The sequence below is a fragment of the Macaca mulatta genome, chromosome 9 (genome assembly GCF_049350105.2).
Source record: "Macaca mulatta isolate MMU2019108-1 chromosome 9, T2T-MMU8v2.0, whole genome shotgun sequence".
Lineage (NCBI taxonomy): Eukaryota > Metazoa > Chordata > Mammalia > Primates > Cercopithecidae > Macaca > Macaca mulatta.
In genome coordinates, this window is record NC_133414.1 from 123,749,298 (window position 1) to 123,764,962 (window position 15,665).

Consider the following 15,665-nt stretch of genomic DNA (forward strand, 5'->3'; position numbering starts at 1 on the left):
TGGAAATATTTAGTCAGCTAATAATCTCTCTCCTGCTGACGACTTTGGCAGGAAGTGTACCCCTTGTTTTTAAAGAAACCAAAAACAATCCTCAAGGAGGATTCATAGCTGCCTGAAGCTCTGGAAGAGCTAGAATGACGATGATGTGGAATAACATGCAGGACAGAACTTAAATTCCTTGCTAAATATAATTAAAGCAAAAAAAGTTTTAAAAAGAACCTGTAAATACAAGAATGTGCATCCATGATATGAATAAATTAAGTAGAAAAAAATTCATGTACAAAGGACTGGTTAAATTTTTTTTTAATTGTTTTCTGGAGTCTTGCTATGTTGCCCAAGCTGGCTTCAAATTCCCAGGCTCATGCAATCTTTCCATCTCCATCTCCCAATTAGCTGGGACTATAGGTATGCAATGCCATAGCCAGCCTGGAAATTTTAAAAACATGATCTCTGCCAGGTAGTGTCAGAATGGCCTAAAGAAATTTCTATTTGAGCATCTATCCCTCCATCCCTCCATCCATCCCTCCATCCATCCCTCCATCCCTCCCTCCGTCCCTCCCTCCGTCCCTCCCTCCATCCCTCCGTCCGTCCGTCCGTCCGTCCGTCCGTCCATCCATCCATCCTGAATACATATTGAACTTCCACTGAGGAGAACAGGAAGATGTGAAGACTGGCTGTTCCCCTTGAGGAGCTCAATGGAAGTAAAACATTTTATTCTTTGTATTTCTTTAGCTAATGTTTATTTAGCATTTGCTATGCAACATGCACTATGCTTAAACAGCAGGAAAAAATCCCATTCAACTTTCACAACTACTCCATGAAAATATTGTTATCCCCATTTTCCTTCCAAGAAACTAAGGTGTAGAAAAGTTACATAATGTATACATATACAATGAGCTAATGAGTCCAAGTCCATCTGATTCCAAAATTAAGGGCATCCTTTTAAGTACTTTGCTATAATGTCAGTTTATAGAGGCACAAAATCAGAACATGAACTAACTTCTATATCTGGCAAATAGTGATAGTTATATTTTTTGAATGTGAAAATTACAATCCTCATAAGATGTGTATGTGTGTGTATTTCCTGAAGGATTAGTATAAACTCTTGGAGAGAGGATTAAGGAGGAAAAAATATGGATCAAGAAATGCTTTATGAATTCTTGGCAGTAAGTTTGATCCTTTAAAAAAGGAATAGAAGGAGAGTATCTGGTAAAAGAGAACAGTATGAGCAAAAGTGTGGAGAGAAAAATGTGTTCTAAGAGCTTATGAAGAAGAGGGCCATCCAGACAGTATTACTGAAGAACCTGTCTTGCACCCAGATAGATCGCCTTTGGTTGCTAAAAGTCTAAACTTCCACCATTTGAGAAATATTCCTTTTTGGCATTAGCGTTTTCAGCCCTTATTCTGTCAAAAACACTGTCCTATTCAACACCAGAACTCCTGGGAGGGGTAATTAACTAAGCAATTTGTTCTCAACTATGAAATTAGAATCCTGGCAGGAAAAAGATGGCATGTTGACTTCTTATTCGGGGACTATTTCAAAGATATGGACAACGTTAAAGGGGACCAACAAGGGCTGGTTAAGAATTCCAGGGAATAGCAACAGGAAGGCTTCCATCCCTCATCCCTCCTCCCTCTTCCCCTGGTGGGGCAGGAGCCATTCCTGGATCCCCAAGAGAGCTGTAGATGCAACTCAGCCATTCCTGGATCCCCAAGAGAGCTGTGGATGCCCATCAGGAGTTGAGTGGACTTTGAAAGAGGAGCCCAGGCCAGCAGAGAAAGAGATGAAAACAAATACATCAACCTATCTTTCCTCCTGCCTTCCCATATGCTGATGGTATCTCCCACTGGTCAGACCCAACAGGAAGCCAGAGGGCAAAGGCATGCAGCTGAAGCACTGACAAAAGGGGGCCCTCCCAGGGCAAAAGCAGGCTGGGGAAGGGTGGAGAGAAGATCTGGAAAGGCAAATGGAGAATGGCCCGCCTAAGGGCTTACAGTGGTCAGGTGGGACATAGGTCATCTGTCACTAATTGCATTTAAAGTAATGACCTTGCAAATTGATTTTAGTTTTGTAAATTAAGGCAGTATTCAACATCATCCCTTGCAATAGCTTTCTCTAACTCACCTAAATTTAGATTGTCTTTTAAGTTGGTGACAGAAAAGGGGGTATACCCGGTGGGCTGGGCATTATCCATGACCCTTCATGCACTCAGCAGTGTGTCTGACATGAGTGGCATCCATCATGTGTGTTGTGTGGAGAGAAGTGGAGGATCATTGCTTTGAGTCAACCAACCAGCCTACGGTAGGAATTGATAGTTGATCAGACCTCTTTCCCACTAGTGATGGAGGAAGGAATGGAGAGTGATGAAGCAGGAAGAAGTGTGTGTGATCAGAACATTGGGAAAGGGAGTGGGGGCAGAAAGAAGGGGCAAAATTAAAAACACAACAGTGATAAAATTTTGCCTAGAGCAGGTCCTGTTAGGGTAAGAAGCCTCATTCCTCTCTGATCAAAGCACATGAAGCCAGTTGTAATCAGATGTGAAGAGTATCATCTAGCATCACACACACACACACACACACACACACACACACACCCCTCAGAGTCCATTTTTAAAGCAGTACAGTAATGAATCCAAGCTGGTGTTGTAAATGGAAGGTAGAGAGAGGGTTGTTTGGGAAACATTGATCTCCCTTATCTCAGAGTGATACAGAGAACGTGCAGGAGTGGTGTGTGTGCGTGTGTATCTGTGTGCCAGATAATTTGGGACACGGAAGCTCAAAAGTGCTGTTTTTATGCTCATAATTATCTCTTTCCCCATTAAAAAGTTGTCTCTTATATGTCATTACTGGCTGGATATTAAGTGTCTTCTTGAGGTGATTTTGAGACTGTTTTTCTTTTTCTGCATGCACATGCATGCATGCACACACGCATGCACACACAGTTAGATGCATGGTTGTATGCATAATAAAACTTGAAAACTTAACCGCAGCACACTGCATAAATTAAATAAGGCAAACATATCCTTGGCAAGACTTGAAGTAAATGCTAGAGTTTTCCCAGAAATAAACAGTTCCATAATAACGGAAGTGAAAAGAAAATAAACTAAAACTTCTAAGTCCATCTTAGGTACATGGAAAGTCCACTAAAGTTTTCTTAAGAAGCTGATACTAAAACCCTAAAAATCCACTCTGGATTCCAAGGGTCGACTTTCCATCCCAAGTCATTACTTACTGGTGCAGCATTTCCATTATCCATGTTGAGCCATGGCTTATAGATAAATAAGGAATTTAGAATACAGCATTTGAATTCATTAAGCTGCTTCCAGTAAGTAATTTGAAACTCTGAGAAATGCCAAAAACATAATTACTAATCCAAATAGCCCTTTTTATCTGAATAAGTAAAAATGGAGATCAGTATCTGGTTAATGGAGATCATTTCCTATTATATTTTTAATGTTGTGATATGGACTTTAACAGTTGCTTTATATTGTTACATTGTCACTGTCATTGGAAACATCCTGTAAAGAAGGGCAGATGATTTACTTGAAATGTACTAGCAAGAGAGATATCATCTTCTTCTGCAAATACTGGGCTTGGGTAACTCACTGGAGACTGCTGAGTCTCTCCCTGGATTTTCCTGAGGTTTCATTCAAATGCAAGTGATTCCTGGAGGCTCTCTTCATAGGAAGGAGGCCTGGAGAAGCCCTCAGGACTTCAAGATAAGATAAACAAGTACATAAAAATTCTTACTATATCTCTTACTTAAACTTATACTGTGATCACAACCAATTTTGGTTCATACATTCTCCAATTTCTCCAGATTAGGAATAATTTTGTCCCCTCCAGACAACTTGTAGAGTTCTTACAAGACCCAGAAAGACCCAAAGGGCACTTCAAAATCTCAGGAACCACTGGAAGGGCAGTGGGTCAAAGGACTCAGGGTCTGCAAACACTGTGAATCAAACTTGGCTCCACACCTTCCCCATCAAGGTCATCTGTCCCCAGTAACCCAAGCTCAAAACTTGAGGCTATCTTGATTTCTGCTCATCCTCCTTCAAAGGAACTTAGTTCTCAAGTCCTTATCACTGCATGCCGTAGCTTGCAGTTGATCTCAACAGAGAACCATGGCGTGCCAGGGAAGCACTGGTTGAGTGTCCAGCACTGGTAGGTTGTCCAGCTAACTCTTATTCCATTTCCCTTCTCTGCTAGTAGAAGCCATCTCCCACTCTAGAGACTGAACATGCCAGGCCTGGCTTTCTCAGTTTCCCTTGCAGCTACGGCATGGCAATGAGACCCAGCTCTAGCCAATGGACCAAGTCTCTTAGGATAACTCTGGTAAAGGTTTTCTCCTCCCAATATGAAGAGACACACTATGTACACTTAAGAATGGTTAAAATTAAAAGGACTGGCAATACCAAGCATTGGAGAGGATGGGGAGGAACTGGATGTTTTCCACATTGCTGATCACAGTGTAAAAAGATCCAAACACTTTGGAGAACAGTTTGCTAGCTTTATACAAAGTTGAATACATACTATTTGATCCAGCAGCTTCACTCCTAGGTATTTAGTCAAGAGAATTAAAACACATGACTATGAAATGTTGCACATGAGTATGCAAAGCAGAGCATATTCATAATAGCCCCAAACTGGAAACCCAAATGCACACCAACAGTGAATGGATAAACAAATTGCAGTTTTCTCATAAAATAGAATACTAAGCATGAATAAAGAAGAATGAAAGACTGATACATGCAATATCATAGATGAATCTCATAAACTTGCTGAATGAAAGAAGGTAGACACAAAAGAATAGTAAATAGTCACATTTCCATAAAATTATACAAAAGGCAAATCTAATCTACAGTGACAGAAAGTCAATCGGTGGTTGCCTACAGCTGGAGGTAGGAGAGAGTACTGGCAGTAAGAGTGGGTACAGGGAACTTTTGGGGGTGATAGCAATGTTTTATATCTTGATTATCGTATTACATGGATGCACATATTATTGAACTATACACTTATTATAGGTACATTTATTGTCTATAAATTTTATCTTAATAACATTGATTTTTTTAAAAAAGAGAGATAAATAAACAAATAAAAAGACCACCAAAGCCTCAGAACTGTGAAACTGGGTTTCAGAGGCGGTTTGAAATATTGTTGAATTTTGCATTGAAGTATATTTAATGGTTCAATTTCAGAATAACATATTATCAATAAGACTCATTATTTCTGAGATTTCTTTTAATTTTTTTATATTTGAGCTCTTATTACATGCTGAGCTCTCTCTCTCTCCTTTAATCCTTACTGTCTGAGGTAAGGATTATTTCAATGATGATTATATCAACTAAAAAACAGGAACTGCTTTAGAACTTTTAAGCATGAAGAATTTGATTCAGGAAATTGGTTACAGCAGAATGAGGGAGCTGAGAAGGCAAAAAGGGTCAGCGAGACAACCCCCAGATTAGCAGTAGCAGGAAGCTGCTACTCCCTCTGGAGCTGGAGGCAGAATGGGGGGAGGTGGAGTTGTCAAGTTCAGAAGCAAGACACGCTGAGAGAGGGGCCACTCTGCATAAGTTGGAGCTCTGGAAGAGATACTGCTATTGTCAGAGGCACAACAGGAAGTGGAGAGAGTGGGAGAAATACCTTGACATGTCTCTGACTCCCACCCTTCCACCTTTCACCAGTGTGTCCCATGGGTTAGACCAGCCCAGGAGCCAGACAGCAGGGGAACCTGGAAAATGTGGTTCTCTTCAACACAGAACAAAGCAGGAGGACAGAGAATGAATCAATTGAGGGCAAATAGATATTGACAAACACAGTGTCTTTGTTTTATCAACTTCCTTGACTTCCTCTGTGACTGCCACCTCGACAGTTCCCTCCAAAATCGAGGTAAACTGGCAAATAGACCCTGTAAGAGGAGCAACAGCTCAAGTTGCTGTTTTTAGATTCCCTTCCTTTAATCCTAAAGAGAAGAAGAGATTCGAACCAAGGCAATACAAACAGGCTGGCACTTATCTCTCAATGGCTTCACTGGGGTGGAATATACCAGCCAATTCACCCAGGAATCCACCAGATGACACATTACAAAGTATGACATGCAGTGGGCATCAGGTTTAGGTATTTTCACAAAGGCAACGTTCAGGCATGATGAGAGTGATGAGGGCAGAAATAGAGGCATGTTACAGACTGAGTTGCGTCCTCCCTCAAATTCATGTGTTAAAGTCAAGAGAGGCACTTTAAGGAGATAATTAAGGTTAAATGAGGCCAAGGGTGGGGTCCTAATGCAACAGGACAGATGTCATAAGAAGAGGAAGAGACATGACATGAGGGAATGCATGTGCACAGAGAAAAGGCCATGTGAAAACACAGGGAGAAGGAGGCCATCTTCAAGCCAAGGAGAGAGGCCTCAGGAGAAACCAAATCTGCCAACACCTTGGGCTTGCACTAAAGTCCCCAGACTTTAAATTTCTTCTGTTTAAGCCACCTGATATGTGGCATGTTGTTATGGCAGACCTAGCAGATAAATACAAGGTACTGAGCACAATACATCCAACAAGAGTCAATGCTTATTGGTGTTTTCAAAGATGATTCCAGGGGTTCACCCGCAGTGAACTACCTATGCCTTGAAATTATTTACCAGGCAACCAGTTTGTTTCCATAGTCAGGGATAAGGCTTAAAGACATACCCATGGGAGAAAATCATAGCAATGATCCAAATTTGTACATAGATATAAATGATCTTCTTGAGGGTGAGTTGTAAGCTGTGGGGAAGACAGAATGAAGCAACTGGGTATTCAAAACAGAAGTGGTTTCAAAGAGGTGTGTGGTGGGGGGAGGAATTGAGGAGTCTGAAAATAAAATTTTCTAAGTTTAGAAATTTACCATGTTGGCCTGGCTGAAGTCATGGTTAAGAATTTTTTTTTTCCTCTTTATAGTTGTGATTTTTGTCCAATACCATATATGGCAGCAGATCAGCAAGTTATTTTTTGACATGTTTCTTTCTCCAGACCATTTTACATGGAAAGTTACTAAAATAGTCTAATTTGGATGTTTTTTCTTAATCTTACAATTCTTGATCAAACAGGACACAATAGTTCTGTGTCAGTATAATTATGAGAATATTATTTTAATGAAGAAGCTTCAAATGATGTCCAAATAGACCAACGATGCTCAGATAGGCCATGACAGTTTGGGGATTTTAAGAGCTTCTATGTGATTGCTTTTGAGGAAAGCAGTTTTAAGAAGTAAATTAATATTCTGCAATCGGCATTGCTCTCAGGTCCCCCCAGGGTCTGAGCAGCAATTCAGGACCTGCTTCGGATGAACAGTTTCACATTTTTCCCTTGGGACCAGCCCAAGTCCTGTAAGTCACCAGTGAATGCCATAAACACACTTTTCCCTGTAGAATCAAAGAGGCAGTGTGTTGGGATCTGGGGAAGAGAAGCAGGGTTTTCTGGTGAAGGTTGCCTTAGGAGGAAGCAAAGGAGAAAACTGTAGCAAGGCTTGAAGCCCTATTGAAGAGAAATCTATGTGCAAAAGCACTAGGTTACTTCCACCTCCAGAAACCAAACTCAGGAGAGTTTCTGATGCAATTGTCAGTAGCTTTTGGAACCTTGCTACTCAATGTGTAGTTCCAGATCAGCAGTATCAGCAAACCTGGGAGCTCATTAGAAATACAGACCCCCAGACCTATCAAACCAGAATCTGCATTTCAACAAGATCCTCAGATGACTTCTATGCCCATGGAATTTTGAGATGCAATTCTCTAAAGTATTGTTCAGCCAGATGGATGTGAAAGGCATTGAATCATTCTGCCAGGGCTTGATTGTACATGCAAGGCTTTCATTCCCATCATGAAGAATAAAGCTGAGGGGAAAAGACATAGAGAACAGAAACAGGATTGAGGTTGTCTCACACCCAACAACTCTCACCCTTCACCTGTGCCAGGCCATCTTTCAGAAGCAGCAGTGAACAGAACCTACTAAAGTTGCAATGGCATGCCTAGACTATGGGGCAAGGGCTGCCACTGAAGCTGTTGTCAGAAAATGTACCACTCTCGGAAACTGGTGCATGGTTCACAGAGTTCTTTCTTCTCCCTTTCCAATCCTGTTTCTCTGGTCTCCCCTGTGCCTGTAAGAGGTGAGTACCCATTAGTTGCTATTGCCACCCTGTATTTAAAACCCAACACCAAACAGGTTGCCACTGCTGTTGGGGAGGTCACTCTCAGTGCTAGGAAACTTGAAGTCATGAGCTAAAACTGTCAAGTAAATTAATAGATTCCAGACTTGATGTGATCACCACTTGGAAATCTGGTAGCATTTTGCTATAGTTTAAATGAGTCTTTCCAAAATTCGTATGTTGAAACCTCAATGTGATTGTATTTAGAGATAGGGCATTTAAGAGGTAAAGATAAGTAAGACAATAAGGGTTGAGTCATGATCTTATAGGATCGATGACCTTATAAGAAGAGGAATAGACAGAAATCTCTATCTCCATGTGCACTTTGTGAGGAAAGACCACATGAACACACAGTGAGAAGAAGGCTGTCTGCAAGCCAGGAAGGGAGTCCTCACCAGAAACTCATTGTGTGGCACCCTAGTTTCAAACTTCCAGCCCCCAGAATTGTGAGGCAATAAATTGTTGTCATTTAAGTGGCCTGAGAAAACAAAGACATATTTCCCCAAGAAAAAGGACTGTTGGAGCCTAGATTCCTGATAAGAAAAGAAATGGTTCTGAATTTAAAGTTTATCTGCTGACTTTGGGATTGTTAACTTTTTGCTAATGACCTGTTGCTATGTATGACTTCTGAAGAAATGTCTATTATGTTCAATAGGAGTATATACTACTCATTCTTTTTATTACTTGCCAAAACTCACACACTAGGGGGAGGAAGGTTGTATTGACATTTGCATTGCAGAGGAAGTAACAACACACACACTAGTCCATTTAGGGTCTAAAGTCTGATTCGTCCAGGACTGAGAGGCCTTCTAGGACACAGAACTTTCAGTGCTAAAACCAGAAAAGTCCTGGGCAAACCAGGACAAGTTGATTATCCTAAATGGGCTAAGTTTCACCTGCTGGAAGACTAATGGTGACATGTAGTGAGAAAATGGAGCATTTGTTAAAAGTGAGTAAGAACCCTGAACTAGAGCCCTGGTTAATTTTAAGATTGTGTAGCCTTGGGTAAGTTACTTCGCATCTCTAGATCTAACTCTCCTCCCTCAGAAATGAGGGACTAGATTATTCCTAAGGGATGTCCCAGTTTCAATATGCTACAGTGTTTGAGTTCCGGGTTATTCTGTCAGTTGAGAGTTGGGGAGATCAATTGTATTAATCCACAAAATAATCTAAGAAGAAGTTTCTGAGCTAGGTGCAAGGATATAACTGTGCCTAAGTTACTGCCTTTATGGAACTTGCTGTCTACTGAGAGCAAGAGATGATAAAGAAGAATTGATGTGACAAGTGCTGAGAAAGAAATAAGAAAGTGTTGTGATAGATAGTGATTGGACATCTTCTCAGAACAAGGAATGTTGTTTTAGCTGACATTGGCAAACCTGGGAGCTCATTAGAAATACAGACCCCCAGACCTATCAAATCAGAATCTGCATTTCAACAAGATCCTCAGATGACTTCCATATCCATGAAATTTTGAGATGGAATCCTCCAAAGAGCCAAACATGAAAAATTGGGAAAGGATAGTGTATTAGTCTGTTCTCACACTGCTATAAAGACATACCTGAGACTGGGCGATTTATAAAGGAAAGAGATTTAATTGACTCGCAGTTCTGCATGGCTGGGGAGGCCTCAGGAAACTTACAATCATGGCAGAAGGTGAGAGAGAAGCAAAGACATGTCATACATGGTGGTAAGCCAGAGAGAACAAATGAGCGAAGCGGGAAGAGACCCTTATAAAACCATCGGATCTCATAAGAACTCACTCACTATCACAACAGCAAGGGTAAAACCGCCCCCATGATCCAATCACCTCCCACCAGGTCCCACCCTTGACACATGGGGATTATGGGAATTACAATTTGAGATGGTATTTTGGTGAGAACACAGAGCTAAACCATATGAGATAGGGAAGAGCAAGCACATAAGAGGCTGCAGTGGGAGAGATTATAAAATTAAAGAAACCAAAAGGGCTGCAGATGAGTGGAGCAGAGTGAGGCAGAAGATAGTGGAAAGAAATGAAGCTTTAGAACTAGGCAGGAGCTAAATCACATTAGGCTTATAGGTCACAGTAGGAAGTTCAGGTTTTATCCTATGTGCCAAGAGAGGATGATATCAAAGGGTCTGAAATCATCAGAGTTATAAAAAACTGGTTAACCTCACTCACTAAATTACTAGTGTATAATTGTGGATTACACAAATAATTATAGGTATAATAATGTAATACGACAGTCATGACAGGAATGTTCCTGTTCCATAAGTTTGGTTTTAATTAACCAAGAAGTGGCGTCAAAGGTTTGATGCAAGTTCACGATAACTTGCATCAGTAATTTTACCTCATCACTTTAAAGTTTAGCATCCATTTCAGCAAGACTTTCAGGGTAAATGACAAAATAAATCTGTGGCTCAAATTACCCCAACCTACCCCTTTGGGAGCAGAATGTTACTTGGAACATATTCTTATAATTAAGATCTAATTGTTATTGATGTTCAGACAAATGTTCTTGCTGGCTTCATCGCTAAGAAAGTTAAAAAAAAAAAAACAGATTTTTCCCCTTTGCTTACTGACAAATAGCACTTGAATAAGTGCTCAAGGAGATATTACCCCTGATTTTAGATCCTGACAGGAGTTTAAATTAAAGCAGAAAGGACCACAAATTCGATCTGTGTGGGTGGACGGTTTATCCCCTACCCATTACAAGAACATTTGAGATAGTTTCAAAAATTAAACACTGCAAAAAGCAATGCAATAAAGAGAATAAAAAAGAGAGTACAAATCTCTTCCTCTTTCAAAAGGGAATGACTTTACAATAGATGAACTTGATAACTGAATTTTGCCATGAATTTTCTGGAAACCAAGGCAAGAGAATGGTGGTTTGCATAATGTTTATTATCTTATTTAAAAGAAAAACATCAGAATCACTCTGCAGAAAAGAATTTTTTTCTTTGAACTCCAAAGAAAGAGGAATTTATCCTGTACATGTTTATAAAAAGGACATTGGGTATCTAGTGGACAATACCTTCAAGTAAAATTTTGCAAGAAAGAAGACAGAAATGCAGTTAAAAATAAATGTTTCTTGGGCCAGTGTCTGTAAAAGTTAACAGTGGTATAAATCCACAAAGGAATTTTTGTAGGAAGCCAAGGTATTATGGTCTAGATACTTTGCTTTATGACAGGGACTGTGTTTAGAGAACCTGGAAGAAAGAAGACATTTCCTAACATGTCCATTAGATACTTTTTCCCAAATTACAGCTGTTTTAAGCAAGTTTTTGATCAGTACAGAGTTGCAGTCAATTTGGAAAAGTACAAATCTCAGGGAAGGCAGACATTCAGAACTATCAGTCCAAGTGTGCTCTAAATGGCCAGTGATGAGGGAGGCTGAGCTGTCCTGCTGGGCTGGGAGGTTAAGATGTAGATTTGTCTAGAGCATGTACCACTTCATCACAAGTTTGCTGGAGAAAGATGCCTTTTTCCTTGGAAAAGAGCTTTGAATATTCTTGAGAAGTTGTACAAGTCCTTTGTTATAAACCCAGATTTCCATCCCCGAAGTCATGAAGAAAGGAAGAATGTGGGCAGGTGTAAAAGGGAGCATCTGACTGGGGAATATCATTTTGTAGGGATTTTTGTTTGCTGATTTTATGGCTTCTCCCACAGTTATTTAAGTCAAACCTATATAATACATCAATAGTTTTGCATTTTTATACTTTCTTATTATGTTCTAATTTGGCTTTGTGTCTTTGCTAAATTAAAAGGCTGGGTTATATCTATTTCTTCTTTTCATTAAAATTATTTCCTTTTTTTTTTTTTTTTTTGAGATGGAGTCTCACTCTGTCACCCAGGGTGGCATGCAGTGGCGCAATCTCCGCTCACTGCAACCTCTGTCTCCTGAGCTCAAGCGATTCTCCTGCCTCAGCCTCCGGAGTAACTGGGATTACAGGCATGCCCCACCACACCTGGCTCATTTTTGTACTTTTAGTAGAGATGGGGTTTCACCATGTTGGCCAGGCTGATCTCGAGCTCCTGACCTCAAGTGATCTGTCTGCCTTGGCCTACCAAAGTACTGGGATTACAGGTGTGAGGCACTATGCCTGGCCAGAATTATTTACTATTAAAAATTAAGGCTAAATATTAATTTCTCCAGTTTACAACTTGATTGTGTGTGTGTATAAAGTTTTATTCAGCTATGTAATGTATACATCTAGTCCTTCTAGCTGGATCATTCTTAAGGTAAATAAACATAACAGCAATGCACGTACACAGGGCATTTATTATAATGTTGACTAGGAAGTCAGCTACGCCAAGCCACATGGCTCTCACAAGAGGACTTATTCCCGGCTAAACTCAATCTGCTTGGGTGTAGGTGTTTTCCATGTGGAGTCCACTGGGCCCATTACTGGTCTCTACAAGTTCTTCAAGGCCATAGTCCCTGCCCTCTGGGAACCCAGAGAAGGAGAGGCTTAGCACAATTCCTGTACAAAGTAGGTAATGGATGCATGTTTCCTGAATAAATAAGCAAACAAGTGATGAGAAAGCTTCACATATAGCCATAACATAGGGCTGAACATGAAAGCCAGAAGATAAATACCAAGAGCCACTGGGTTTAAGGGGGGAAAAAGGAAAACCACATCTAGCTGGATAAATCAGCAAAGGCCCCAGAGAAAGGGTGATATTTAGATGAGAACTGAAGAAGGAAAAGAATTTTAGACTATGAAGATGGAAAAGGAAAATAAATGTAGTGATTATTGTTTTTATCTGGACAGCACCAATCCCAGGGCAACTTTAGTAGCAGACTCTGCCATACTAGCCAATGTGTGGCAGATGAGCCAGGTTAAGCCAATCATCATCCCACTTGAATTGAATTTGATTTACTTTATTGTATTGTTTTCTGAGACGGGGTCTCTCTCTGTTGCCCAGACTGGACTGTAGTGATGCAGTAATGGTTCATTGCAGCCTAGACCTCCTGGGCTCCATCGATCCTCCCACCTCATCCTCCCAAGTAGCTGGGACTACAGGTGCGTGCCATCATGCCTGGCTAGTTTTTTTTTTTTTTTTTTTTTTTTGGTAGAGTTGGGGTTTCACCATGTTGCTTAGGCTGGTCTTAAACTTTGGGGCTTAAGCAATCTTCCTGCCCTAGTCTCCCAAGTGCTAGGATTAGCAGAGTGAGCCACTGTGCCAGTCCACTTTACTTTAGTCTCTGCAATAGAACACCTTGAGGCTAAGAGACACTTTGCTCAAGCCAGGCCATTCAATCACATGGTCTCTCCTAAGGATTTGTACCTTGAACATACAAGATGGAGAAGCTAAGAGGGGGTTGACTGGGATAAAGACACCTTGAAGACAGCCTTTGGAATAAGGTTCCCAGGCTCCTTTTGCTTAGATCTCTGAACTACCTTGGGATGTAGACTTCACGACAATTAATTGTCCTGCTCTCCCTTTGAGTCTGTGAGCCACCCTTCCAGTTAGTGCTCTCCAACTCCTTTATTTTTCTTAAATCAGTCCAAGGCAGTTTACTGCTTACAAAGAATTCTTAACTATACAATTAACAGAGAGAGGCATGGAAACAAGGAAATAGGAATTCAGAAAGACTGAGTATTTTAGCAGGAAGTAAAGTATAGGAAAATAATGTACTGTAATATTGGAGAAAGAGAAAATGACCTTACTGTTGCGGGATTTAAAATCTAGGATGAGGTTCAGTTGAACTCATTATTCACAGATCTTGCATTCCCAAATTTACTCACTAAAAGTTGTTTCTCATCCCCAAATCATTACTCACGGTGCTTTCACAGTTATTCTTAGACACACACAGAATGGCAAAAAATTTGATGCACACATTCCCAGCTGAGGTTAAAGGTCAAACAAGTTGAGGCTTTGTCTTTTCAAAAAAAATTAACTTTTTTTTTTTTTTTTTTTTTTGAGATGGAGTCTCGCTCTGTTGCCCAGGCTGGAGTGCAGTGGCGCGATCTTGGCTCACTACAAGCTCCGCCTCCTGGGTTCAAGCAACTCTCCTGCCTCAGCCTCCCGAGTAGCTGGGACTACAGTGGCGCACCACCACACCCAGCTAAATTTTTTTGTATTTTTAGTAGAGACAGGGTTTCATCATGTTGGCCAGGATGGTCTCGATTTCTTGACCTCATGATCTGCCTGCCTCGGCCTCCCAAAGTGCTAGGATTACAGGCGTGAGCCACCACTCACGGCCAAAAATTAACTTAAATATCACAATATTTAAATGACAGAGGTTGTATATATTCAAGGTATATAATGTGATGATTTGTGTAATGATTATCATAATCAGATTAACACGTTTTAGCTCTCATAACTACAAACAAGTGTCCATTTTGTGGTATATTTAGTGACATGTATTTCACCTTTTTGTGCTTTTTGTTGATGATTTCACGATTTAAAATGCCCCCAAAGTATAGTGCTAAAGTGCTGTCTAGAGTTCCTAAGTGCAAGCAAGCTGTGATGTGCCTTAAAGGCAAAATACATGTTTTAGATAAGCTTCAAAAGGCAGGAGTTGTATGTTGCTGGCCATGTGTTCAATGTTAATCAACAATATGTATTAAATGAAGTGTCTTTAGGCATGGACACATACAACAGGTTATATATTGATTGGTTTACAAAAATTTTATGAGCAGGGGCTTTCTGGAAACTAACCCTATTGTCCCTAGAAGCAGTGGTTCAGTATTCACTAATTCAGTATTTACAGTGACATTATAGAACATAAGTACTGTAACTAATGAAAATCAACTATACTTAGATTTTACTTTATAATCAAAGGGGATTTATTGAAGGTTTTGAACACAGAACTGATGTGTTCAAAACTGTGCAATGGGAGAATTATTTGTGTGGCAAATGTGCAGAGTCCATTTAAGCTGGGGGAGGCTAGAATCAAGAAGACCAATGGAGGCTGTCTGGGAAGTTACCTTCAAGCAGGAAGGAAGGTAAGAACTTTCTCAAGGACTGTGGTACCAGAAAAGAAGACATGCAAGTGAGATATTGTGAAGGCAGAAAATATAGGAAGTTTGTGGCTGTGGGACCGAGTTGAGGAACAAATCAAAAGGGACACTACAATTTCGAGTCTGGGTGAGTGGGAGAAAGACTGATAAGGCAAAAAGGTATGTCAGGCAAGAAGTTGGTCAGGGGAGGAAGATGATGGTCAGTCTTAGATGTGTTGAGTTGGGAGACCTGTTGGTATGTCAATGAATAGTTAATACCCAACAAGCAATAGTTATATTGTTGATAATAATTGTGAGGAGGAGGAAAGTGGTGGCAGAGGAAGAAGAGAGGGAGGAGAAAAATATTGCAGACACTTGCCAGGAAAACTGGCACTCAGCTGCCCCTTTTAAGGCCAATATCCAAAATGGCTGAGCTCTAGATAGCCCCAAATGCCAGTCACTGCATCCCTTAGTGTGCAAACTGAAGGTGTGACACAGCAAAACTGCTGGAGTTTTTAGCTCTCAGCAATCAACTCTTGCAATGCAAGCATAATATG